The following is a 26,312-nucleotide window of genomic DNA, read 5'->3' as shown; positions in this document are numbered from 1 at the left end:
TTTCTTTCTTTCTTTCTTTCTTTCTTTCTTTCTTTCTTTCTCTTTCTTTTTCTTTCTTTCTTTTTCTTTCTTCTTTCTTTTTCTCCTTCCTTCCTTCCTTCCTCCCTCCCTCTCTCCCTCCCTCCCTCCCTTCCTTCCTTCCTTCTTTCTCTCTTTCTCTATTTTTTTTTTTTTTGAGACAGAGTTTTGCTCTTGTTGCCCAGGCTGGAGTGCAATGACATGATCTTGGCTCACTGCAACCTCCATCTCTTGGGTTCAAGTGATTCTCCTACCTCAGCCTCCCAAGTAGCTGGGATTATAGGCATGCACCACCACAACTGGCTAATTTTGTATTGCTAGCAGAGACGGAGTTTTGCCATTTTGGTCAGGCTGGTCTCAATCTCCTGACCTCAGGTGATTCACCCACCCTGGCCTCCCAAAGTGCTGGGATTACAGGTGTGAGCCATCATGCCCAGCCAATGAAGGTGTTTTCTCAAGCTACGGATCTGACTGGTTCAATAATTTGTTGTACTGTGAATAAGAACACCCCATGCATTTGGGAAATTAGAAATATAATGTCTAAGATGAATAAAATAGTTCCAATTAGTAAAATGACACCTCTATTGAGAAAATAGAGAAAGAGAGCAGGAGAATAGACAAGAGAGAGAGGTCCCATAACTGAGATTTTGCATTTCATTTAGTATTTTTAGTTTCTCAACAATCTGAAAAGTTATATACTTTGCTTGTTTTAATGACAAGGAAACAGAAGCTTAGAAAAGGTAAGTGAATTTCTCAAAAGTAGATAGCAGATCTGCCTAATGCTAGACTCTGTGCAACCTTGTGAATGTATTACATAGTAAAACCACAAAGTCTTGCTCTAGCAGAGTGAAAAGAAATCTTTATCGTTTATAGAGATTGGCATGTGGCAGAACTGTTAAGAATTTGAGAAATGAAATAAATAAATATCAAAGCTTCTGACATTTATTAATGCTGAAGGGTGAGCACCTAAAATAAATAATTGTTTGCTTAACAGAGCAGCTTCATTAGTTTGGGGTAGTATAAAATCAGATCCTGAGCTTAGAGTTGGTGAAGTGAGGAAGTGCGTAACTCTGCATAAGAAAGAAATGGGGGCCGGTTGTGGTGGCTCACATCTGTAATCCCAGCACTTTGTGATGCCGAGATGGGTGGATCACCTGAGGTCAGGAGTTCAAGACCAGTCTGGCCAACATGGTGAAACTCCACCTGTACTAAAATTATAAACATTAGCCAGGTGTTGTGGCACACACTTGTAATCCTAGCTGCTCAGGAAGATGAGGCAGGAGGATCCCTTGAACCTGGGGAGGTGGAGGTTGCAGTGAGCCGAGATAGCATCATTGCACTCCAGCCTGGGCGACAAGAGCAAAACTCCATCTCAAAAAATAAATAAATAAAATAAAATAATAAAAAGGGGATTTTAGCACTTGGAGGAGGGATTCCTGGAGAGAAAGATATTTAGCAACTTAAGAAAATGTAAGTAAGAGTTACGGCTTAAGAGTAGAAATTTTGAGAAGTTTTGGATTGCATTTTAGGGTGGTAATGTTTAATATTCCACTGCATATTATTGCTTGTAATCCTCTTCTGTTGCAATTCTCTTCCTACCTTTAGGAAAAGTTCGTTAAAAAAAAACTTTGTATCAGTAAAACTTTGTGAGAATAAAAGAGCCTGAAGAACATTCTGACTGATTTGAAAAAACACGTGAAACAATTAGCATCTTAAGGAGCAGAAGTAATAATAGGTAGGAAGCAAGTCAGACTAGACTGACCCGGTAGAGATGACACCCTAGGAAACACTAAAATATTAGATGAGACTTTCTACAGCATGAGACTGGGAGATACAAGGCAACATCTTAGAACACTAAAGCAAAGAGCAACCTCAGAAGGCTGAAGGATACAGAGATATTTGAGCTACACAAGAAAAGGTGCTGCCACCCTAAGGTAATTGTCTAAGTGTTGGAAATGAATTTTTGAAAGATAGGATCAATATTACCTAGTTCTGGGCAATAGCCCAGTTAATGAGGGGCTGATGCTGTTTCTGATGATGCCTCACTTGCCAGTCTGCAGAACTGAGATTACGAGCCTTTATGGCAAACCTCACCATCTCAAACATTTAAATTTTTCCAGTCATAAATTCATAGTATTCTAAGAATGTTTCACAATATATCATTTCAAAAATAGATGCTAAAGTGATAACATAGATGTAAATTTGTATCACTTCTTTTGTCAGAAAAAAAATGAATTCTTAAAAATACTGTCTATGAATATTTCTGAGTAATGCTCATGGAAGCCCTGAGGTAAATGAATTTTGGTTTAGAAACCAAAAACTCTTCTGTAATATGCTTTTTCAAAATCTGTGACTGTTAACTACATAGGAGAAATTATATTAAAAATGAAAAGGTTATTTAACAAGCTAGTGAGTGGCTTTTTTTTTTTTTTTTTTTTTTTAAACTGATGAAGTCTGTCTTTTGGGAATACTGCAGGGCAAACAAACTTCTGATTGATTAATGACTGATGCAATAAAATTAATACACTCCTGTAAGTTACATGAAGCACAGGTCCAAGGAACAGATGGTTGAATATATCTGTGGAGCCACACTGACAAACTGCAGATAAAGACTCAATGAAACTATTAAAATAAATTTATATATGTCAAACATCTGCTCTTTTACAGCTAGTACAATAAGTAACAGAACAGCAATGGAATCAATTTTGTCCCCAAAATAATTGTTGCATTGTTTAAATTTTGACATTGGACAGATGTTTAAAGGTGGTCTCTTGATTAACATATATAAATATATAGGATTATTCCTTTTTCAAAAACTTAAATAAATTAAAAGAATCAGAGCAAAAGGTGGTAGCTAATTTTTCTCATCTGTGTATTTCTCAGATACTCAGTGCTATATTTTATACATATTACTCACAAAGCAGTAACAGTTTTGTCTTCTTACCACATTAAAAACATTTCATCTTTTGCAGAACTGACTTTACCACTCTTTATGCTGTTGACTTGCAGGCATCAGTGTCTATTGGTGGATATCAAGTTCAGTCCATATGGTCAAAGATAGGTGATAGATTGTTTTAAAATTCTAAATGAATTCAAGAGAGATTTGTTGTCAAAGGGAAGATAAAAATTTACCGTAATTGTATGTTTCCACAGTGCTGTTACTTTTCACAATCTCTTAAAAAACTCCTATTAATTTATGTGAATTTTAAAGTATACTAAAAGAATATCTCACTAAATATGTTGATGAGTACAATTGAAATACATTATGGAATTTTATCCAAATGTATTACCATTTTCTATAATAATGTGAATTTGGTTAGGAAGAAGCAATTAGAGTATATTCAGAATATTTACAACATAGTTCATTATTTGTTTTTTTACATTAGGTGATTAGTTATGCCTCATGACACCTATTATATCTATTTTATCAAATTTTGAGGGGCAGATACTAAGTTGCCTAGCTACAGCCTTCAATTAATATATTTTCTAGGATAGTTCAACCTAATTAGCATGATGCTAAGAGATTATCAAAAGCTTTTCTGTTTTGCTAATGACTAAAATTTAGCTAACTCTTTTCCACACTGCTAGTAAATTGAAAATGGCAAAATAATCTATACATTGTCCTATTAATGAGATACAATCACAAGCAACTGATTTCCAAAAGTGTCAAATTCTTTTTAATATTATTCCAACATATCTACAATTTACTAGAGTTAATTTTACAAAATATTTTGGAAGACAATTTTGATAGAGTTCTAAATAAATAAAAAATTTTAGAATATATAGGCAATTTTTTAAAAAGTGGTATTTCTACTTTTCATACTGTTCTACAGAAAGAATGATAACTTTCTAAAACAGCCTAAGAGTATAGGCAACAATATTCAGTGTGAAAAATATGAAAGATATATTTTCATGACAAATCCACATCTCTCATTGCATTTGTTAGCCATATTTCAATACTACAAATGTCATACAAATACCATGAGACCACACTATATAACACATACATCAATAAATAAAGGAAATGTGGAGATTGATTTGATTTGTATTTTTAGTTTAATCTCCTCAAAAAATTTTCCTCTGAAATATGAGATAAAAATAAATAAATAAATCCAAAACTTTATCTTTTAACTGTTACTATAAACCTATATTTTTTAAAAAGGGAGAAAAATTAGTAAGTTAATTTCTATGTAAAATAAATATTTAAATACCCTAAAAATTAAAACAGAGTAACTTTAAATTGGTATATTCTGTTATTTTTCAAGATACCATTTTTTTCTGGATTTTTAAAGAAAGAATAAATTGTGAATTACTTTAGAGTTATATCATATTATTGTACACCTTTTTAATGCAAATGAAGTATCTTTGTCTAGTGTAACTAATATTAAAAGGCAATCATTTTAATTAAATTCTATATTCCTTTAAATTTCTAAACAGATATGGATTTTCTATATAATGAGAAACAAAATTTCAAAAAATATTTTCTTAGATTTTTCAATCTTATTAAAATACTTACTGTTACAAATTCACAAATAATACCTTAAAATACCTTGCAAATTTAAAATATTCATTACCCTGTTAATGATCTGGAGCACATTGACTAGATTTAAAGATTATACATTGAAATAATGCTATTCTTCAATAGGGTAAAGGCACATTTTTGATGATTTAACCACATAAAAAAAGGAAACCAAGCAATTCAGAATTATAAATAACATTTTAGTGCTCTTTGCTCTGTATCTTTCTGTTTGTCTGATTAAACCTTTGTATAGCTAACCAACCATCTGAATAAACAAAATATGTATGACTAATGTCAATATGACAGTCATGAATAAAACAAAGCACCAGTAAATATATTCACTGAGCTATTATGAAGCTCATATAAGATAATGTACATGAAAGCACTTAGGAAACTGTGAAGCAGTACATAAACGTAAGGTGTTATTATCATTATTATGTGCTTCTGACTGTACATGAGAAGAATAGCAGTCAAATCTATTGTAAAATTGCATTCTTAGAAGACAATGAACTTAATATTCTAAAGCTGATTCACAGGTATACTTTTGTATTTGAAACACTAGACAGAATGAGCAATCCAAAAAAAAAAAATTCTGATAAAACTCACAGACATCCCAGAAACTCTCTCTTATTGAAAAGAACATGTGTCTTTATTTTGTTACAGTATAATGGGAGTTTTACATGTCTTTTTCAATGCTTTTATAAAGCTAAAAAAGAGTCCAAGACAGGGAACCAGAAATCTGAAATCTGGCCCCAATTTCACTCTAGTTTACTACATGATTACAAGGAGACTTAATCTCTCAGACTTCAGTTTTTACATTATAAATGTGTCTAAAATGGCTTTCTTAGAAGGTTTGATAAAATAAAACACTTGAACACCATCCACTGATCTGGTGTGTAATATGTTTTAAGTGTAAACATTTAAAATAATCTTTAAAAATTTCCCCCTCCTTACCAGCCTCTTATGAACCATATTACCCACATATTAGCATGTATTCACCAAATATTTTGGGCACATTGTCTCCCACTTGCTCACACATGGCATCCCACCCTACAACGTTTCTCCAAACTATTTCTGGAAATCTTTCCGGGCATCTTGTTTGGCAGCAGTGGAAATGCATAGATCTGACCACTCATGAGTTGTCAATAACCAGACATTTTTCTGTGTTCCTCTGGTCAGGACACTCTCCCATACCTCACAGCATATTTTTCCGTGCTCCATTTTCTTAAGCAATTGAATCAATTACTTCCCATCTAACTTTTAGTAGATGACATTTTGTCTGACTTTGCAAAGAAAGTAGAGACAGAAGAAGGGTGAGTAAAGTTAACAATATTGCACGCTACACTTTAAAATAGCTACAAGAGAGGATTTTGTTCTTACCACAAAGAAATGAGTGTTTGCAATTTTAAAAATGTTTAATACCTGGATTTGATCATTACACAATATATATATGTATCAAAACACCTCACTTTGCTTCAAAATATTTATAATTATTATGTCTTTATTTAAAAAAAGAAAAAGGAAACTAATACTACTTTCTTTTTCTTGTACTGTCTTTTTCTCCTTCTCCTGGCTTAGAATGAAGTATTTGTTGCTGTTATGTGAGTGCAATCTTTCTACCTGCGCTTTAGAGCAGTGTTCCTCAAATTATCTTTAAAGAACCAAAATTTTAAAATTCTCAGTCAATACAAGCTGACATTTTTATTAGATTCAACTAATACAAAATGACTGTGTAAAATTAGTATAAACGTTTCTGAATGCTTATTTTCCATTTCTGTACCTCGCCTCACAAATCAGTAACAAACAGTTGATAAACCAAGACCAGTTCTGGGACCTGACTTGAGTAGCATTTATTAGTGTGCAGCACCTCCCATCTTTTTAGGGACATTGAAGTATGAATTAACCCCTCTCCTGCATCATTCTCCTCCTCTGTTGACTTCCTTGTTCACATTTAAGCATGCTCTTGTTTCTTCTCTCTTCAAGCTACCATTCTATAGCTCAGCTGTACTTTTCATCTAACAGTTTTAAAGAGTGATGTGCAGTAACCACAGGGCTGTCCTCTTCTCTACCTCACTCCTAAGCTTACTGCTCTCTGGCTTCCATCTCAGTTGTGCCACTGGAACTACTCTTGCCAAACAAATAATCAGGATTTTTTTTTTTTTCTCCCTGAGACATCTGGCAATGGCTGAAGCCATTTTTTCATAACCGAGGGATACTACTGGCATCTAGTGGGTAGAGGCCAAGGAAGCTGCTAAATATCCCACAATGGACAGAACAGTTCCTCAAAATCAAGAATTACTGAGTCCAAAATGTGCTGAGGTTGAGAAACTGATTTAAAAGCAAGTGCCATATTTCAATCCTAATATATCTTGACATCTTCCAGGATTTGACACTGTCAAATAATCTCTAATTCCAGATTCAGAAGCATCATCCAACTGGCTGAGTTCAAGTCATTCACCTGGGCTCTAGCTGATGAGAAACTAAAGGAAAGAATATCTGCTCCTCTTTGCTCCTGTGTTTTCTTTCCATCTAGAGATTCCCCTCTAATCTGTATTCAGATGATAGATAAACGAAATGATGAAGGTTCACTATAGTGTCCCAAACCAAATATGCATTTCCTCAAACCATCCATGCTTAACTCACTGAAATGGCCCAAAATCAGAGTTGCCATACCAAACCTGACTCTTTTATTTTTTTCTCTTCTTCCTCCCTACCATCTAATTACCAAGTCATGCTCACTCCGCTTGCTATTATCTCAAATCTACTCATTCCTCTTCATCTCAATCTCCAATTTCATTGTCAATAGGAAGGCTGAAGAAACAAACTTCAAAAATGGGCAGAAACCAAAGGTCTCTGAATATGGAATGAGTGACCCAAAGAAGCAGGAGATGAGTTAGAAGTCATTCCATCACTGACAGTGGCAGCAGTGACTCCCGGCATCTTGTGTCAGTGATGCTGGGTTATCCAGTCTCAGTGAGACTCTTTGCGTTACATGAGTATTTATGGAACATCATTTTGCTCCTATACTCTCATTAAAGCAACCTGTATCCCGATTTCTTTCTCTTAACCTCCTCCCAAAACATTGTCAAAATTGCATTCGCAGTTGTCTGTCTAAAATACAAATCTAACCAATTCATCCCTCTGCATTAAAACAATTCAATGGCTTCTAATTCCCCTATGGATAAAGACAACCTCCTTATTAAGGTTGGTCGAGCTTTGTGATCCAGCACCTGACGGCTTCTCTGTTCTCATCTTTGATTCTTTAGATTCCACATATGTGTGAGATCATGCAGTATTTATCTTTCTGTGCCTGCTTATTTCACATAGCATAATGCCTTCCAGGTTCATCCACGTTAATGCAAATGATAGGAATTCCTTCTTTTCAAAGGTTTAATAGTATTCCATTTTTATTCATTCATCTGTTGACAGACACTTAGATGGGTTCCATATCTTGGCTACTGTGAATAATGCTGCGTGGAAGTGCACATATCTTGAGATAATGATGTCATTTGCTTTGGATACGTACCCAGGAGTGGGATTGCTGGATCATATAGTGGTTCTTTTTTTAATTTTTTGAAGAACCTTAATACTACTTTCCATAATGGCTGTACCAATTAATAGTCTCACAAACAGTGTATAAGGTTTCCCTTTTCTCCACATCCTTGCCAACACTACTTGCTCTCTTTTTATGTTATCAAAGAATACACAGTCCTTCTCTCTTTATACTATTACATTATATTGTATGTATACATTTTATTTATCTGTATTTTCTCCCTTTATGGAGAGATAAACCCTTCGAGAGCATACATTTAATCTGTTATATTCATTGCTTTATCTAGTGTCCCTAGTTTATCACTGGGCACATGGGAGGTGCTGAATAACTAGGTTTTGTGACAATAATGCCTGGATTCTGTTTCCTTCCAGTGCTGCTCCTTCTTTCCTGCCAAGGTCTATGTTTCCTTGTGCCTTGTCATGGTATCCTTGCTTACCATGGATTCCCCAAGAATAACACTACCTTTCCCAGGGCATGCTTTGCCCATTTTTACCCAATGCAAAGCATGAGGGTTAGGAGTCAAAAGACTTTGCTACATTCCCTCAATTCTTCACTGAATCTGAGTCACACTGGCTCTTATGGAAATGGCGAAAATGCCTCTCTTCCAAGTATAATCAAACAAGTCCCTGAATCCAGGCTTGGACTACATGCTGTTCCTTCCATTTCTGTCTGTCTTCCACTCCCACCTTTTATTTTGCCTCAAACAATATCTTCAGAAAACATTCTTCTCACATGTCTATCCGATGCCCTCCATATAAATTATCTATGCAAATGAACACCAGCTTACAGCTTACACCGAACCAGAACTATCTCTAAGAAAGAATATACAAAATTATATTCTTACTCATATTCTTTGATTGTTATAAAATATCCTCAACGGGAAGAATCAGAAATATACCCCCAGTTGAGTAAAAGTTAAAATGTAGGTATAGCAGATACAAGAAATATTATTTTTCACATGTTTTGCACACACTAAACTTCCATTTCCATTTATAAGAATCACTTAAATTGGAAGAATGGACCATCAGTTGACTATAGGGGTCAAATGTAAAATTGTAATAGATGTGTTGGCTCTTGGAAATAATCAATGAAAGAACTTTTTGATAAAAATAAATAGCAAAGTTTCTAATAGTGTATACAATAAATAAAGCATTTTTATGATACTCTAAAGTATCCCTTCCATGTCACTCACTCCAGAATGTTCACTAATTCTGTATTCTTAAAGCAGAAGTAAAAAGCAGAGATGGGAGCCAGAATTTGTGATTGTTATCTACCATGTAACTTCATTATTTAATTTATAATATGAAGAACTCTAATTTTTCTATTATAAAAAGACATTTATAGAATTTCAGTCCTAAGTTTTCAGGAAAAAGAAATGATAGCTTTCAATATTTAATAGTTGTTATTTACAAAAATATCTCTCCCACTCATGGGTACCAGGAGGGAAAGTACTTCCATAAGAGATGTAAATTATCTGTAAATATACTTACCCATAATGGCATATCAAATCATGAGAGACTAGTAAATCATTTGTCAAGGCACATACAATAGTCATATTGAGGAAAAACTCTTCGATGTTCATACTTCATGCAAATTTATTCCCACACTCTGGTGAGATCTTTTATTTGTTCTTCTGCTTGCGTGTGTTGCAGGATTGCTGTTCACCATCTACTTCTTTGTCTGTGTATAATTTTCACATTGTTCTAATTGTCCTGGAATTTACTGAACTATTAAATTTATAGTTTTGACTCATCTGTACAACTTGGGAAATTTTTTGAGGCAGAAGCCAATTCTCCGTGGATATGTTCCTTCTTCATTTTGCGTACTACTCTTAGTTTCTCTTAATCTTTTCCTGCTGAACTGTATCTTCCCTGATTACCATGCTATCTCAAAAGCAGAGGAGTATGTTTCAGATGTTTTTATGTAAATAGAGAGACTAGCATTCTTATCTATTAAAATTATTTTTGTGTTTATAAACCAAAATTGTTTTCCTCCCTCTCTCCCTTTCTTCCTTCCTTGCTTTCTCCCTCTCACTCTCCCTTCTTCCCTTCTTCTTTCTTGTGTGCGTGTGTGTGTGTGTGTTGTGTGTCTTTCTTGTCTCTCTCTGTTTCTTTATTTTCAGTGTGGGAATTTGTTTTCTGATTGCATTGCAAATATGCACTTGCTCACTATATTAATTCTTTCGTATGCCTGTGATTAAATCCAACTCTACTGTTTATTTGTGATTTGCTGGCTTTTTCATTCACGTGTGTGTATATATATACACACACACACACTCAATATGCTTTTTATATATATATATACACTCATTCATTCATATATATATATAAATAAAATCACATATGGTCCTTTGAACTAGGTCTCAAAAACTACAGATACATGATTATATGCATATATATAATATATATTTTATATATCCATGACGTATGTTGTCCTTTTATTCATATATTATATATACATATTCATATATTATATATACATATTCATATATTATATATACATAAGTATATGCATATATAATATATATATTCACAAATGTATATATGTACATATATAAAATCATGTATGGTCTTTTGGACTAGACTTTAAAAACTACAGATATCTGATTGCATTCTCCCAGTTAGCAGATGTTGATATGACATCTACAGCTATCGAATAAATGTTATTTTGTAAACCAGGTTATTAGTTGAGAGTTGAAACTTTCTTTCTTTGTTTTTCAATTTTCTCCCTATCTAATCTTTACAAATATGTTCTTTTATTTGTTTTGAAGTCTCAATTTCAATGTAACAATTCAGGGTACAAACTATAAGAAAGTTTTATATGATTGAAGTGTTTTTCATGTTACATAATTAGCATCTCCATCCCTTAATTTATTCTTACAAATGATTGCTATGGTGTACCTATGTATTTGGAAGAATTCAAGTTGCTTTGTATGATCCCCCAAGCACTCCAGTACTTGCATTTTTACCAGCATGGGTCTTCTTTTGTCATGCTTGCCTTATATTGATAATTTGGCATGACTTTTTACTTGTTTTGACATTGGCAAACTTTTACATGTATTTATTTTAAGCTATAGTTTCCTTGTAGGCTCAAGACAAAAACCCTAAGCACCATATTTGATTTCTCTTTTTCTTTCACTCCACTCTTTACAATCCCTCAGAACTGTCTACTCAACCTTCAAAATACACTCCATGTCTTAAACTTACCTTTTACCTCCCCTAACTGCTCCCCAGTCCAATTCACTATCATATCACATTTGAATCACTACAGCAATTCAGTACAGGTCTCTCTGTTTTCATTCTTGTTCTCCTGTGCCTATTCTCAACCCAGCAACCAGACAGATCTTGATAAACCTTCACTCTGTGCTAAAACCTATGAAGGGCTTCTAACAACACCTAAAATAAAACAGGAAGTCTTTATGAGGAGCAGAAGGCCCTATGCAATAGGACTTCTGGCTACCACTTTATCTTCAGCTTCCAGAATTTCCCTCTCACATTCTGCTCTGACTACACTAGCCATTTTGCTTATCCACAAACATGCTAAGTTCCTGCCTGCCTCAGAGCCTTTCCTATAATGTCTCCTTGGTCTGAAATGCTCCATCACCAGGTCCTCATATGGCTCCTCTTTGTATCATTCAGGCCACTATGATCATACGTTAAGTTCTGTATCGTACCCCACATCATTCTTCCATCCCCTTATCTTGCCTTATTTCTCTTGTAGTTTTTATCATTTCCTGAAAATATATTGTTGGCTTATTTTTGCATTATGTATTGTCTGTTTTCTTCTTTAGAATGTAAGTTTCATTAGGGAAAGGACTTTTTCTGTCCCTTTCTGTGTCTCAAGCACCCAACAGTAACTGACATATGGTATAGAAGGAATGGATGTGAAATAAGTATCATGTGAAATAGGCATTCTTATTATTCTTATTTCACAGCTATAGAATCCAAGGCTCAGAAAGGTAAAGCAACTTGTCTAGTGTTAGTTTGCTAGTAATTGTCACAGGCCAGGTTAGAATCTGAGCACTCTGCAGTGTGGTTTGTTATTCAGAATGATAAATATATCCCCTTCCAGCCACTTAACCATTCTGCAGGCTCTGGTCATCATGTGCAGTTTATTCCCATCTGTAATGTTAAAAAATAAAGAACTTAATCCTAACTCCTGTGGCAGCCCATTCACTGGACACTGTGCATGATAAACACAGCCTTCTTTCTTGGTCTCAATATTGTACTGAACATTTTTCATGTCCTTGTCATGAAAGAATTACAGACTGTGTTCTAGATGTGATTAACTCATTAATCTTCACAAAACCTACTAAGCAAGTTAGTAAAATTAATTATTCTTATTTTACACCCAAAGAATGGTGACCCACAAAAATTATTAGGTGTGCTCAAGGTTATATGGTAAGTTTAGGCCAAGAACTCACAGAGTTATTTCCACATGTTTATTAGAGAAGCTTTTAGTCTATGAGATGGCATAACGTTTAAACTAATAGCAGCAATTTTATTTGCAAAAACACGCTATGAGTTGTTATTAACAATCAAACATAAGATTAAGTCATACCTTCCCTTTGATTAATCCCATGAAAGAGATGTGGAGTGGGAGCTGATATTTTCTATAGCCTCTTCTAAATCTATGTTTCCCAGATTTACTCTGAGTATTTGAAATGTGGGGCTAGTTGAATGGTGTTTTCATTTTTATTCCTGAATGTAATTTCAGTAAAATCCCAAAAGGATATTGATGTGAATTGCTATTAAAGTGCAATGATATTGGTGAGGCAGTGCAGTGCAGGATTTGCAATTACCCAGTCCCGGGTTGATATCCTAGCTCTGTTATGCCTTACCTTTGTCCCTAGGTTAGTATTTAAATCTCTTAATCTGTTTCTTCATCTGGTAAGAGTGAATAGTAGTAATACTGATCAGAGAATACTTTGGAGTGTTCATGACATAGTACACTTTCAGGACCTGGCACTCAGTCAGCTTCCAGTAATAAATGGCACTTACTATTATATTTATATTATATTTTATTTATGTTACTATTAGAAGAAAGGAGCTGTGATTATTTCATATAAACAGAACAAAAATTAACATGTTACTATGTGTGAATAATGTTTTGAAAAGCAACCACACTGGGAAAATGTGTGCAGAAGTGTTCAGCTTCCTCGTGAGCAAGCCTCTTTTAATCACTTTATAAATAAGCATCTATTTGCTTCCACTTGTATGTTTTGTATAGGACATGTATCTTTTAATGCAGCCGGCAGGACTTACTGCTGGTAGCAATATTCACCATTAACTTCAGGTAACCATGGTAATGTCAAGGTATTAAACCCATTTTTATTGATATTATTTTTTAAAAATTAAGTGATTATTTTCATCTATTTGGAACTCCTGAGAGTTTGCACTTTGGGTATCAGAGTTGGTCTTGAGAATAGTTTGGTTGCTGAACAGAAACTAGCTTAAAGCAGATTTGGGGTAAGGATCTAAGAACATCTAAAAAGTCTCAATTGCCATAGGTTATGTGAGATCTCACTGGAACTGATGCATTGTTAGGCAGCTACTCTCTCTCACATCTCATGGAATCTCCTGCCTGCTCATGTGTTCATGACTATGCATATGTTTGTGTTTGTGGATTCCATTTGCCTCTGTGAACCCAGCTTCCTCAGCAAAATATTCATTTTTTTTTCAACTTTTATTTTAGGTTCAGTGGGTACATGTGCACGTTTGCTACCTGGGCATATTGCATAATGCTGAAGTTGTGTGATCCCACAACCCAGATACTGAGCATAGTACTCAATAGTTAGTTTACCAACCCTTGATTCCCTCTCTCGCTCTCCCTTTTATTGGTCCTGCATTTCTATTTTTTACCGTGTTTATGTCCATGAGTATCCAATGTTAAGCTCCCACTTATAAGTGAGAACAAGTGGTATTTGGTTGTCTGTTCCTGTGTTCACTTGCTAAAATAATGGCCTCCAGCTGCATCCATGTTGCTGCAAAGGACACGATTTTGTTCTTTTTTATGGCTGCATAATGTTCTATGATGTTTATTCACAATAGAAAAGATATAGAATCAATCTAGTTGCCCATCAACAGTGGATTGAATAAAGCACTTATTTTTTGCTTCCCCTTTACTTTTCAAGTGACTCTGTGTTGCCAGGTCATCTAATCTGGCCTGACCTCACTATGATCTCTCAGTCTCAGCACCTAACCCCATTGAACTGATTCAGTACCTGGAGGTTACTTTCAAATTCCTTGGAGACTGCCGTGGACTTCTGTGTCCTCCCAGAAATCCATATACTGAAGTCCTAATACCCAATGTGACGGTATTAGGAGGTGGGGACTTTGGGAGTTAATTAGACTTAGATGACATCATGAGGGTGGCACCCCATACTGAGATTAGTGCCCTTATAAGGAGATTGAGGGACTAGAACTATTTCTCTCCATGTGAGGATACAGCAAGAACCAGAAGGAAGGCTTTCACCAAGGAACCAACTATACTGGCAACCTTATCTTGGGCTTTTAGCCTCCAAAACCATGAGAAATGACTGTTTGCTGTTTAAGTCACTCAGTCTATCCTATTCCATTATAGCAGCTCAAACTGAGGCAGATATATAATCTGATTGACCCAGAAATGCTCAGTTTCTCTCTGCTAGTGTAATTATCCACATCAGTAATGAGGTATCATCTCTAAAATGGTGTAGCAGGGAGGAAATGATGAGCATCTCTACTAATGATATATAAGATAACAACTTCACAAATGAAATTGACTTGGTGGTTTGGCCATTTTTCACCTATATTTTTATAGGACCATTGTTTACTTCTTTCATAAATATCTGGTTTCTCCAGTATCTGCAATTTGAAAAAAGATCATCTGATGAATTGATATCAATCCTGCAACTACACACTGGCAAATTTTATGTGTCACATTCTGCACAGTCCTATGCAGAAACAGGGATTTTAAAAATACTGCTAGTTATCTAGGTTATGCAGTAGAAACTGGATGAAATGTAAATAAGTGATTTATAAGTCAGATGTTTTTATGCAAATAGATCATTGATTTTGCTTAATCATTGAAAAAGCCTTGGATTGCTCAAATGACTGATGAAAAATAAAGTATCCCAAGATAAAATTATTTTGAATTGAGGATAGGCCCTGAGTCCAATGACTGGTGTCTTCATAACAGAAAGGAATAGGAAGTTTGAGACACTGAGTCACACAATGGGAAATACCATATAAAGACCGAGGCAGAAATTGGAGTTCTATAGCCACAAACCAAGGAACACCATCAGATGCAAAGAAAGATTCCCTTTTAGAGTCTTTGAAGCAAGTGTGGCCCTGACAACACCTTGAATTTGGACTTCTGGCCTCCAAAACATTTACTCATGTAACACCCAAGACGCCTCTCTCACAGAACTGTGAGAGAATAAATTTCTTGTTAAGTTACCAATTTTGTGATAATTTGTTGTGGCCATTAGAATTATCCCACATTGTGGTCAGAAAACAATCAGCAAGATAAATACACCTAAAGTTATATAAAGTAATGTATAATTTTAATTACACATGCATGTATATGTGTAAAAAGTTATATAAAGATATGCACATGCAATACGTGATGATTGATTTAATAAATAAAAGTAATAACAAAATGATCCCCAAATGTTTAGGCTATTGGCATTATGTATATCAGTATTTCACAAACCCAATTGTGCAGTTACTTGTGGAGCTTTTTAACAATACAAGCTCTTTGGGCTCCAGCCCAGAGCTATTAAATAAGATTTTCTAAGGATTGAGTTTAGGCATAGATATTTTAAATCTCCACAAGTAAGAAATAAAAAACCATGCCAAACCTCCTATGACAATGTTCTGAAAGTGCTGAGCAGCATTTATACATATCTTATAAAATGCATATTATTGTCCAGAAACAAAAGATTAATGAAAGCAGCTCATAACATTAAGTTTGCAAAGAAAACATTCAGAGAATAGGCACTCTTTTAAAGACTTGATTTATATTTTTAAAAAATGCTTTCACTGGTACGTTTCTGAAGCAAGGTTACCAAAAACATCTAACTATTACTTGTTAAATAACTGACTTGCAATTACAAATTACAGGTCAGGCTGTACTCTCCAAAAAAAAAAGAAAAAAAAAAAGTCATATTTTGTTTAACACTTGCTAGATTCAAAATCATCCAGATTGCCTACTTCTATTTCTGTCTCAATTAGAAGTGTCATCCCCCAAGTAGTTTCTTATCCTTTCAAATATCCGTAGCCAAGTAGAAGGCAGACAAGTAAAAAGAAAAACAAAACAAAACAAAAAAAACTCAATTTTAAAGATGGAAGAGAGATATGTAAAATTCTAACCCCTGTATGGTTAAAAGTAACTTTTCCAGATCATTTTAAAAAATCCCCCAAAAGACAGGAGAATTGCTTGAGCCCAGGAAGAGGCAGTTTCAGTGAGCCAAGATCGTACCATTGCACTCCAGCCTGGGCAACAAATGCGAGACTCTGTCTCAAAAAAAAAAAGAATAAAAGAAAAAAAAAATCATTTATTTTTGTTGAATAGGACCACTAATTGTAAGAATACATAAAAAAAAAAAAAAAAGAATAAAGCAAAGAATAATCGTGGACAGACAACTGAAGTCTGTTAACTTGGAGCACATAGCCAAATAGTTGCATACTAGATAGGGAGGATTTGGATATGAATTCTAAGATAATTCTACCAAAATTCATGGTGTTTTCAAATTTTAATTAAGGAAATGAAATTTCAGCTCAAATATGTGGACACTGGAGTAGAATTACTAACATTCTTCAGGAATTTAATATAACTTGACTTATTTTTTCCTCTGATATATCCATATTTGCTCATGTAACACCTAAGACAATATGGACGAAAATGAAGAGTAACCTAAATTCTCAGTCTGTGAAGTATACTAGACTGATAATCAGCAAGATTAAATTGAGTGTTCTGAGCTGTATAATACTTAACTATACCCAAGTAATCTTTGCATCATGACTACTATATATAAAATAACAGAAAAACTATTATCAAACATTTTTATTTGTTAATAATTGCCTTCAATTTATGTTAACTTTTATTTTCCTTTTGGTTTTCTATGTCTTCTACAGCTTTCCATTTTACCAGGCTCACCCTAACTTGTTTTATGTTTAAGATCAGATAACATTTTCCTTAAAACTCTAAGTATATGTTTCAAATTGAATGAAAATTCGTCAGAGATAAATAAAATTAAACAATAGGACAAAATCAAATGCACTTTCCCCACCTCTCCTTCATCTTAAAGATATGTTTGTGAGGGCACTCTGATGCAATCAATGTCTCATTGAATCCAGTGATCTCTGGAAGTATTAAAAGATAGATAAAAGATATCTAAAAGATAAACAAAAATAAATTAATAAATTACATAAAATAAAAAATTTAGATACTAGTAGATATCTAAAAGGCAGAAAACTAGAGAGGAAAGGTGATAGCACTGATAAACAAAGGTGAAGTTAGTTAACATTTGCTGAAGTCACGGACAATTTTGGGGAAGTTAATAAAGTATATTTCCAAGGCTCCATTTGGACCTAACATCTATTCTGTCTGTTAATATCACCGACACCATCACTATCACCCTTTCGTTGATAGTATAAAGATCTTCCGTTTTATGTTTAAGTAATGTTAATTCCATACCTGGATAATTGTAAGCACTATTTAATGCAATCGTATTTCAGGAGGAAAAAAAAATTGATTTTTAAAAAAATGCCTCCAGCTCACTGCCCTTAACTAATCAGAAAGGTTAGATTAACTAGCTACCAATAATTGAAGTACAAAATACACAGCTTTACAATTTGTGTAAGAGATATTGGTGAGATGTTTTAAATTAATTTTCCTTTTCACTTCTGAAGCACCTATCATCCATCTCCTCCATGACATGACAACCTTAAACAACAAAAATATGACCCAAGGAAGAATAGAGTGTGAAAATGCCTGACCGTGGCTCCTCCATAAATTCAGTAGAGAAAATAAACCTTGGAAAATGCACTTGCAGGTAAATGTTAGATGTCATCAATACTAAATAATAGAATAAATATTTACTTATCTAATGAAAAAGTGTGAGTTTCATGGTTGAAATTTTTATTTTATTTTATTTTATTTTATTTATTTTTTGAGACGGAGTCCCACTCTGTCACCCAGGCTGGAGTGCAGTGACTCGATCTCGGCTCACTGCAAGCTCCGCCTCCTGGGTTCACGCCATTCTCCTGCCTCAGTCTCTCGAATAGCTGGGACCACAGGCACCCTCCACCATGCCTGGCTAATTTTTTTGTATTTTTAGTAGAGACGGGGTTTCACCATGTTAGCCAGGATGGTCTCCATCTCCTGACCTCGTGATCCGCCCGCCTCAGCCTCCCAAAGTGCTGGGATTACAGGCGTGAGCCACCGCGCCTGGCCCAAAAAGAGTTAATTTTATATATAATTTTACTTCAGGGTTTTTCAAAGGAATGCACCATATAGCAATGTCAATTTTGGGCAATTTATGCATAGAAAATAAATTTTCTGAGTGATCTTGGAAAATCTTTTACTTTTTATAAAAGATATGTCAGTCCAAAATAAAAACACGAAAATTCAAATATTACCATTTAAATAAATTACATATTTAATTATTTTATTTTATTTTATTTTATTTTATTTTATTTTATTTTATTGTATTTTTTGAGACGCAGTCTACCTCTGTTGCCCAGGCTGGAGTGCAGTGGTGCAATCTAGGCTCACTGAAAGCTCCGCCTTCTGGGTTCATGCCATTCTCCTGCATCAGCCTCCCGAGCAGCTGGGACTACAGGCGCCCGCCACTGTGCCCGGCTAATTTTGTTTTTGTAATTTTGGTAGACACGGGGTTTCACCATGTAAGCCAGGATGGTCTCGATCATCTGACCTCGTGATCCACCCACCTCGGCCTCCCAAAGTGCTGGGATTACAGGCCTGAGCCACCGGGTCCGATCCCACATACTTATTTTTCTAATTTTTCTCCCAATCCTGTGCATTTGTATTCATTCTCATATGTAGTTGTAACATCATTCTTTGAAGAATGTTTGTAATTGATTACGTAGTCTTTACAATTCAACTAAGTTGGCATAACATTATTTATATTACCACATCTCAATGTTTGGGCATTTACTCTTATGACAACTTTTTGGACAAGGTTGGCCTTACCAATAATTGCCTTGCCAATAATTTTATATTCCAGGGAGAAAAAATAGTAAGTTTAATGTATTCCTGTGAAAATAATAAAATCATGATTAGTAGAGAACAATGCATTGACATAATGGGATTCCTGGGCATATCTAACTATGGACACTGTTTTGTGCTATACTCTTTAAAAAGTTCTGAATTATCTTCTGTCTTAAATTACATATGTCTTGTTCTAACAGGAGAAATTGTCAACACTTAACTAGATTTAAACAAGCACAATCTTTTATATAAACCAGACTGTATTTCAAACACTGAAAGGCATTTATGCCTAGAGAGTATTTGCAAAATCACATCAGGATTTAAGTCTTCAGTTACAATATTATAAAAGGCCACAGTATTGATCCTTTTATTTCATGAGGTTATTTTTCCCTGTCTGTATTTCTTTCATTCTCTCATTCAACAAGCATGTGCTGAGTTTCTAATGTGCATCAGGCACTGAGCTAAACCCACTGTGTGTGTGTGTGGATCATTCACTGTCTTCTGTTTCCTTCCTTCTATAAAATGGTTTAAGTATGTGTGTTTCTGTTTCTCTGCTTCCAACTTATCTCAGAATCTTCCATCCACTTTACATGCTTTTCTATCCACCCATTTTCTATTTTCCTTCCTTGCTTTTTATTCATCTGACATTCTTTTTTATCTAGCCATTCCTTAATTCAAAGATGTGTTTGGTCTTAGTATTTAGTGAATAGTTTTGTAGTTTCCATTCTTAATTTTCAAGAATGATGTTGGATATTTCACACAGTTCATTTTTTAAGGTAAATGGAACATATACATTTATTTAATGCATATAATCATATAATCATATAATGGCAATCTAAAATAACTATTATATAAGATAAATAATATCTAATAACAAGTAAAAATTTACTGAATTTTTAATTAATTAATAACATAGTCTATAATGTGAATTTTATTATAAACCAAAAGTCTGTACAATATTGGACTACATAATTATACCATCTTATTTTTTGTTTAAATAATCTATTTTAAAAGATAGGCTTTACCAAAATATGTGTATATTATTTTGTATTCAAAAGACATTTCAATATTTCTAATTGAGATTGTAAAATTTCTTTAAAGCAGTCTATTTCCTATCCTGCTTAGTGCAGAGATATACCCGTCCTCTTTTTTCCACATATAACAACATTAATATTAGAAAGAAAATGGATAGTAGCACAAAGTAAATGCTATAAACATAACTTGGGGAGCATAGAAGAGGTCTAGGTCTTCTCTAAAAAGATGAGCATTTCACAGCTTAAAAGAAAGGAAGAGAAAAAAGCTGCAGGTGATGGAAGCCAGAGGTTAGTAAGAAAAAAATAAATAAACAAGGTGCCACCTCCAGACTAGTCCACTCCATCCACTGACTTTGCCAGAGTCTCAGGATCTGAAACAGAATCCACAGCATCAGCTACCACTGACCATGCATTGATAGAGGCAAAGAGCCATTTCAGACTTGATTCAGGTGTCCTATGGTAAAAACTTCTCACTTTGCCGACTCTCCCTCAGGTCTCTGCCCAAAGATTATCTCGGCCCCATCCAAATTATTCTGGACTACTTTTCAATAGCCCAAGATACTCATAATCCTCTTAAATGGAGGTTGGGGCCCTAGACACTGAGGAAGGTAGCAAGACTATGGAAGGGGAGCCTCCGTGTGCCTTAAGAGGACAGAACGAACTTAATTTCCCCAGAGCTAGGACAAACATGGAGGAGAGGCATTCAGTATAGAGGTGTAAGTGGCATAAAAGACAGAAACAAGAAACCAGGTTCTCATTTCTACTTCGAGGGACTTAAATCTAGTCCTCTGGATTTTTCCTTTCTTTTGTCTCTCTTTTCACTCCTTCTCCTTAGTTGGAAGCACATTGGCAGAGTAATCAAAATCAATGTTGTTTTTTTTCCCCCAAGTATTTCAAGGTTTCTACACAGGTGATCGATATAGAAAACACTGCAATCTCCAACTGTAGATTTCTCAAGGATAAATTTCTGACAGTTGTCAATCAAGTGGTGGGGATTTGAATTCAGTACAACAAAAATTTCCAAGAGTGCTAGATAAAAATGGCATTTTGTAGCAATTAGCATCTCTCACTGAAAGATCTCAAGTACTAACTAGAAGATAATTACTATCTCATATTCAAATCCCCACTGGTGTGAAGATGAAAATGATTTCATGATTGGGCAACTGATTGTTTTGTTTTGTCTTGGGAAATAAAAAAGTGTGTTACTTTCTGAGATCTAACACAGAACACCTGTTTCCTACCAAGCAGAGACTGGTAAAAAGTGCCTTCTGTAAGAACTTGGTACTTTTATTTCATAGTCTAAAATTTATATTGAGAAATAAAAGAATAAACATTTTATATTTAATATTATTATTCTGCCAATCCTGAAAAATTTGAATCTTTATAAAGAAATAGGCATATAGGAACTGGAATATTTTTATTCCATAATTTTAATTTTTTACTCAAGAAATACAAAAAATATGTAATTACAGATATTAGCATATTTCTCTACCTAAATGCTCAGACACTTCTTTGTATCACATACAAATACATCCACACCAATACCTACATAGTTATCTATTCAATTTTTTTTTTTAATTCCATTATACTACATGCCTAAAACTAGTCTAGGCACTGGGAATACTGTGAACAACCCCCAAAAAATTCCTGATAACACAAATTTTATGTATTTTTAAGTAAATACTCATGAAGCTTTGTACATTATTCTATTAAACAAACAATAAACTTCAAGAATGACAAGAAAGATGTCTCCTCTGTTGATATAAATTTTCTTTAAATTGGTATATTTATAGTAATTGTTATACTATAACAATTATAGTTGTGCTCATATTTAATGGTATATATAATCATGGTCTTAATGGGATTTAAGCATATATAGGAGGTAGCTTACTCAAAAGGCTGAGAAGAATATTTACTTTGTACATAAAAGTAATACCTAGTGTTCTCATTTGGGTCATTCACTATTTAAACTTCAAATTTTCAGTGACCCCATATATTTGCATACTCTTTAAGTTTCATTATAATATATACACCACACCCAAAAGCATGCACGCACACACACACATACACACAGATTTCCTGATCTTTCTTACCAGTGTAGTTTGAGTGTAGGAAGGCTCCTATTATTTCCTTTAATATATACCTCTTCATAAATTTATTAGAGAGTTTTGGCAGCACCTACTAATTCTGAGCTCTGTTTCCCTGGTTGTTGAAATGCATCAAACCACAGATCACTGAGCTATGACTGGCTTTCTCTTTTTTAATTTTTATTTCAATATTTTTGGGGGTACATGTGGTTTTTGGTTCCATGGATATGTCATTTTTGTTAACTTTTAAGTTCAGGGGTAAAAGTGCAAATTTGTTACGTAGGTAAATGTGTGTCATGGGGTTTGTTGTACAGATTATTTCATCACCCATATATTAAACCTGGTACCCATTAATTGTTATACCTGATCCTCTCCCTCCTCCCACTTTCCGTCCTTTCAAAAGGCCCCAGTGGGTGTTGTTCTCTTCTATGTGTCCATGTATTCTCATCATTTAGCTCCCACTTTTAAGTGACAGCAAGAAGTATTTGGTTTTCTGTTTCCACATTACTTTGCTAAAGATAATGGCCTCCAGCTCCATGCATGACCCTGCAAAGGGCATGATCTCATTCTTTTTTATGGTGAAATAATATTCCATGGTGTATATGTACCACATTTTCTTTATCCAGTCTACTATCGATGGACATTAAAGTTGATTCCATGTCCTTGCTATTGTGAGTAGTGCAGCAATGGACATATGCCTACATGTCCTACATAATAAATTATATTCCTCTGGGTATATATGCAGCAATGGAATTGCTGGGTCAAACGGTATTTCTGTCTTTAGGACTTTGAGGAATCGCCACACTGTCTTCCACAATGGTTCAACTAATTTACACTTCCACCAACAGTATAGAAGCATTCCTTTTCCTCCACAATCTCACCAGTATCTATTGTTTTTTGACTTTTTAACAGTAGCCATTCTGACTGATGTGAGATGGTATCTCACTGTAGTTTTGATTTGCATTTTTCTAACGATCAGTGATGTTGAGCTTTTTTTCATATGATTGTTGGTCGCATATATGTCTTCTTTTGACAAATGCCTGTTCATATCATTTGCTAACTTTGTAATTAGACTGTTTTTTTCTTGAAAATTTGTTTAAGTTCCTTATAGATGCTGGATATTAGACCTTTGTTGGATGCATAGTTTGCAAAAAATGTTCTTCCATTTTGTAGGTTGTCTGTTTACTCTGTTGATAGTTTCTTTCACTGGGTAGAAGCTCTTTAGTGTAATTAGATTCTAATTGTCAATTTTTGTTTTTGTTGCAATTGCTTTTGGTGTCTTTTCATGAAATCTTTGCCCTGCCCATGTCTTGAATGACATTGGCTAGGTTGTCTTCTAGGATTTGTATAGTTTTTGGTTTTACATGTAAGTCTTTAAACCATCTTGAGTTAATTTCTGTGTAAGGTGTAGGAAGGGATCCAGTTTCAATCTTCTGCATATGGCTAGCCAGTTCTCCCAGCCACGTTTGTTGAATAGGGAATCCTTTCCCCATTGCTTGTTTTTGTCAGCTTTGTTGATGATCAGGTAATTGTAGGTGTGTTGTTTTGTTTCTGAGTTCTCTATTCTGTTGCATTGGTCTGTGTGTCTTTTCTAGTACTAGTACCATGCTGTTTTGGTAACTGTAGCCCTATAATATAGTTTGAAGTCAGGTAGTGTGATGCCTACAGCTGTATTAATTTTGCTTAGGATTACCTTGGCTATTTGGGTTCTATTTGGGTTCCACATGAATTTTAAAATATTTTTTTCAGTTCTGTAAATAACGTCAATGATAGTGTAATGGGAATAGCATTGAAGCTATAAATTGCTTTGGGCAATATGGTCATTTTACCAATATTGATTATTCCTATGCATCAGCATGACATGTCTTTCCATTAGTTTGTGTTATCTCCAAATTTTTAGGTAGCGGTTTGTAGTTCTCTTTGTAGAGATTTTTTACTTCCCCAGTTGGCTGTAATCCTAGGTATTTTATTCTTTCTGTGGCAATTATAAATGGGAGTTCGTTCGTGACTTGGCTTTGGCTAGACTGTTGTTGGTGTGTAGAAATGTTAGTGATTTTTGCACATTGATTTTGTATGCTGAGACTTCACTGAAGTTTTTTTATCAGCTTAAGAAGCTTTTGGGCTAAGATGATGGGGTTTTCTAGATGTAGGATCACATCATCTGCAAACAGGTATTGTTTGATTTCCTCTCTTTTTATGTGAATGACTTTTATTTCTTTATCTTGCTGGATTTCCCCAGCTAGGACTTCCAGTATTATGTTGAAAAAAGGGGATGAGAGAGGGCATCCATGTCTTATGCTGGTTGTCAAGGGAAATACTTCCAGCTTTTGCCTATTCAGTATGATGTTGGCTGTGGGTTTGCCATAGGTGGGTCTTACTATTTTGAGGTATGTTCCTTCAATACCTAGTTTATTGAGAGTTTTTTTTTAACATGAAGTAATGTTGAATTTTATTGAAAGCCTTTTCTGTGTCTCTCGACAGAATATGTGGTTTTTGTCTTTAGTCTATTTATGTATGAATCACATTTATTGAGTTGTGCATGTTGAATCAACCTTGTATCCCAGGGATGAAGCCTACTTGATCATGGTGGATTAGTTTTTTGGTGTGCTTCTGAATTTGGTTTGTCAGTATTTTGTTAAGGATTTTTGCATGGATGTCATCAAGGACATTGGTCTAAAGTTTTCTTTTTTGTTTGTGTCTCTGCCAGGTTTTGGTATCAGGATGATGCTGGCCTCATAAAATGAATTAGGGAGGAGTCCTTCCTTTTCAATTTTTTAGAATAATTTCAGTAGGAATGGTACTAGCTCTTCTTTGTACATCTGGTAGAATTCAGCTGTGAATCTGTCTGGTCCTCGGGTTTTTTTTTTTTTTTTTTTTTTTTTTTTGGTCAGTAGGTTATTTATTATGGCCTCAATTTCAGAACTTAATATTGGTCCATTAAGGGATTCAGTTTCTTCCTGATTTAGTCTTGGGAGGGTGTATGTGTCTAGGAATTTATCTAGTTCTTCTAGATTTTCTAGCTTATGGGCATAGAGTTGCTCATAATATTCTCTGGTGGTTATTTGTATTTCTGTGGGGTCACAGGTAATATCTTCCTTATCATTTCTGATTGTGTATATTTGAATATTCTCTCTTTTCTTTATTTCTCTAGCTTGTGTTCCATCTATTTTATTAATTTTTTTCAAAAAACTAGCTCCTGGGCTCGTTGATCTTTTGAATGGTTTCTCGTGTCTCTATATCCTTCAGTTCAGCTCTGATTTCGGTTATTTCATGTCTTCTGCTAGCTTTGAATTTGTTTGCTTTTGGTTCTTTAATTCTTTTAGTTGTGATGTTAGGTTGTTAGCTTGAGATCTTTCTAATTTTTTATTTGGGCATTTAGAGCTATACATTTCCTTCTTATCACTGCCTTAGCTGTGTCCCAGAAATTTTGGTATCTTGTATCTTTCTATTAGTTTCAAAGAACTTCTTGATTTCTGCCATAATTTCATTATATACCAAAAAGTCATTCAGTAGCAGGTTTTTCAATTTCCATGCAATTGTATCATTTTGAGTGAATTTCTTAGTCTTGAGTTCTAATTTGATTGCTCTGTGTTCCGAGAGACTGTTTGTTTTTATTTCAGTTCTTTCGTATTTGCTGATAAGTGTTTTACTTCTGACTATATGATTGATTTTAGAGTAAATTCCATGTGGCTATAAGAAGAATGTATATTCTGTTGTTTGGGGGTGGAGTGTTCTGTAGATGTCTATCAGGTCCATTTGATCCAGTGCTGAGTTCAGGTCCTAAATATCTTTGTTAATTTTTTATCTCAATGGTCTAATATTGTCAGTGTGGTATTAAAGTCTCCCACTATTATTGTGTGGGAGTCTAAGTCTCTTTCAAGTCTCTA

General features: G+C 34.5%; 1 long non-coding RNA gene across 1 annotated transcript in view; it reads right to left on the bottom strand.

Annotated features, from left to right (window-relative positions):
* LOC112626934 overlaps positions 1-26,312 on the bottom strand; it is an 81,723-nt gene that overhangs the window by 38,075 nt on the left and 17,336 nt on the right. The window contains exon 2 of the long non-coding RNA XR_003119988.1: positions 2,963-3,100. This is a non-coding gene — a long non-coding RNA (uncharacterized LOC112626934). The remainder of the gene's footprint in view (positions 1-2,962; positions 3,101-26,312) is intronic.

The sequence above is a fragment of the Theropithecus gelada genome, chromosome 6, assembly GCF_003255815.1.
Source record: "Theropithecus gelada isolate Dixy chromosome 6, Tgel_1.0, whole genome shotgun sequence".
In the NCBI taxonomy this organism is placed as follows: domain Eukaryota; kingdom Metazoa; phylum Chordata; class Mammalia; order Primates; family Cercopithecidae; genus Theropithecus; species Theropithecus gelada.
The sequence above is the reverse complement of the archived record's forward strand: the minus strand, read 5'-3'. Positions and strand labels throughout refer to the sequence as shown.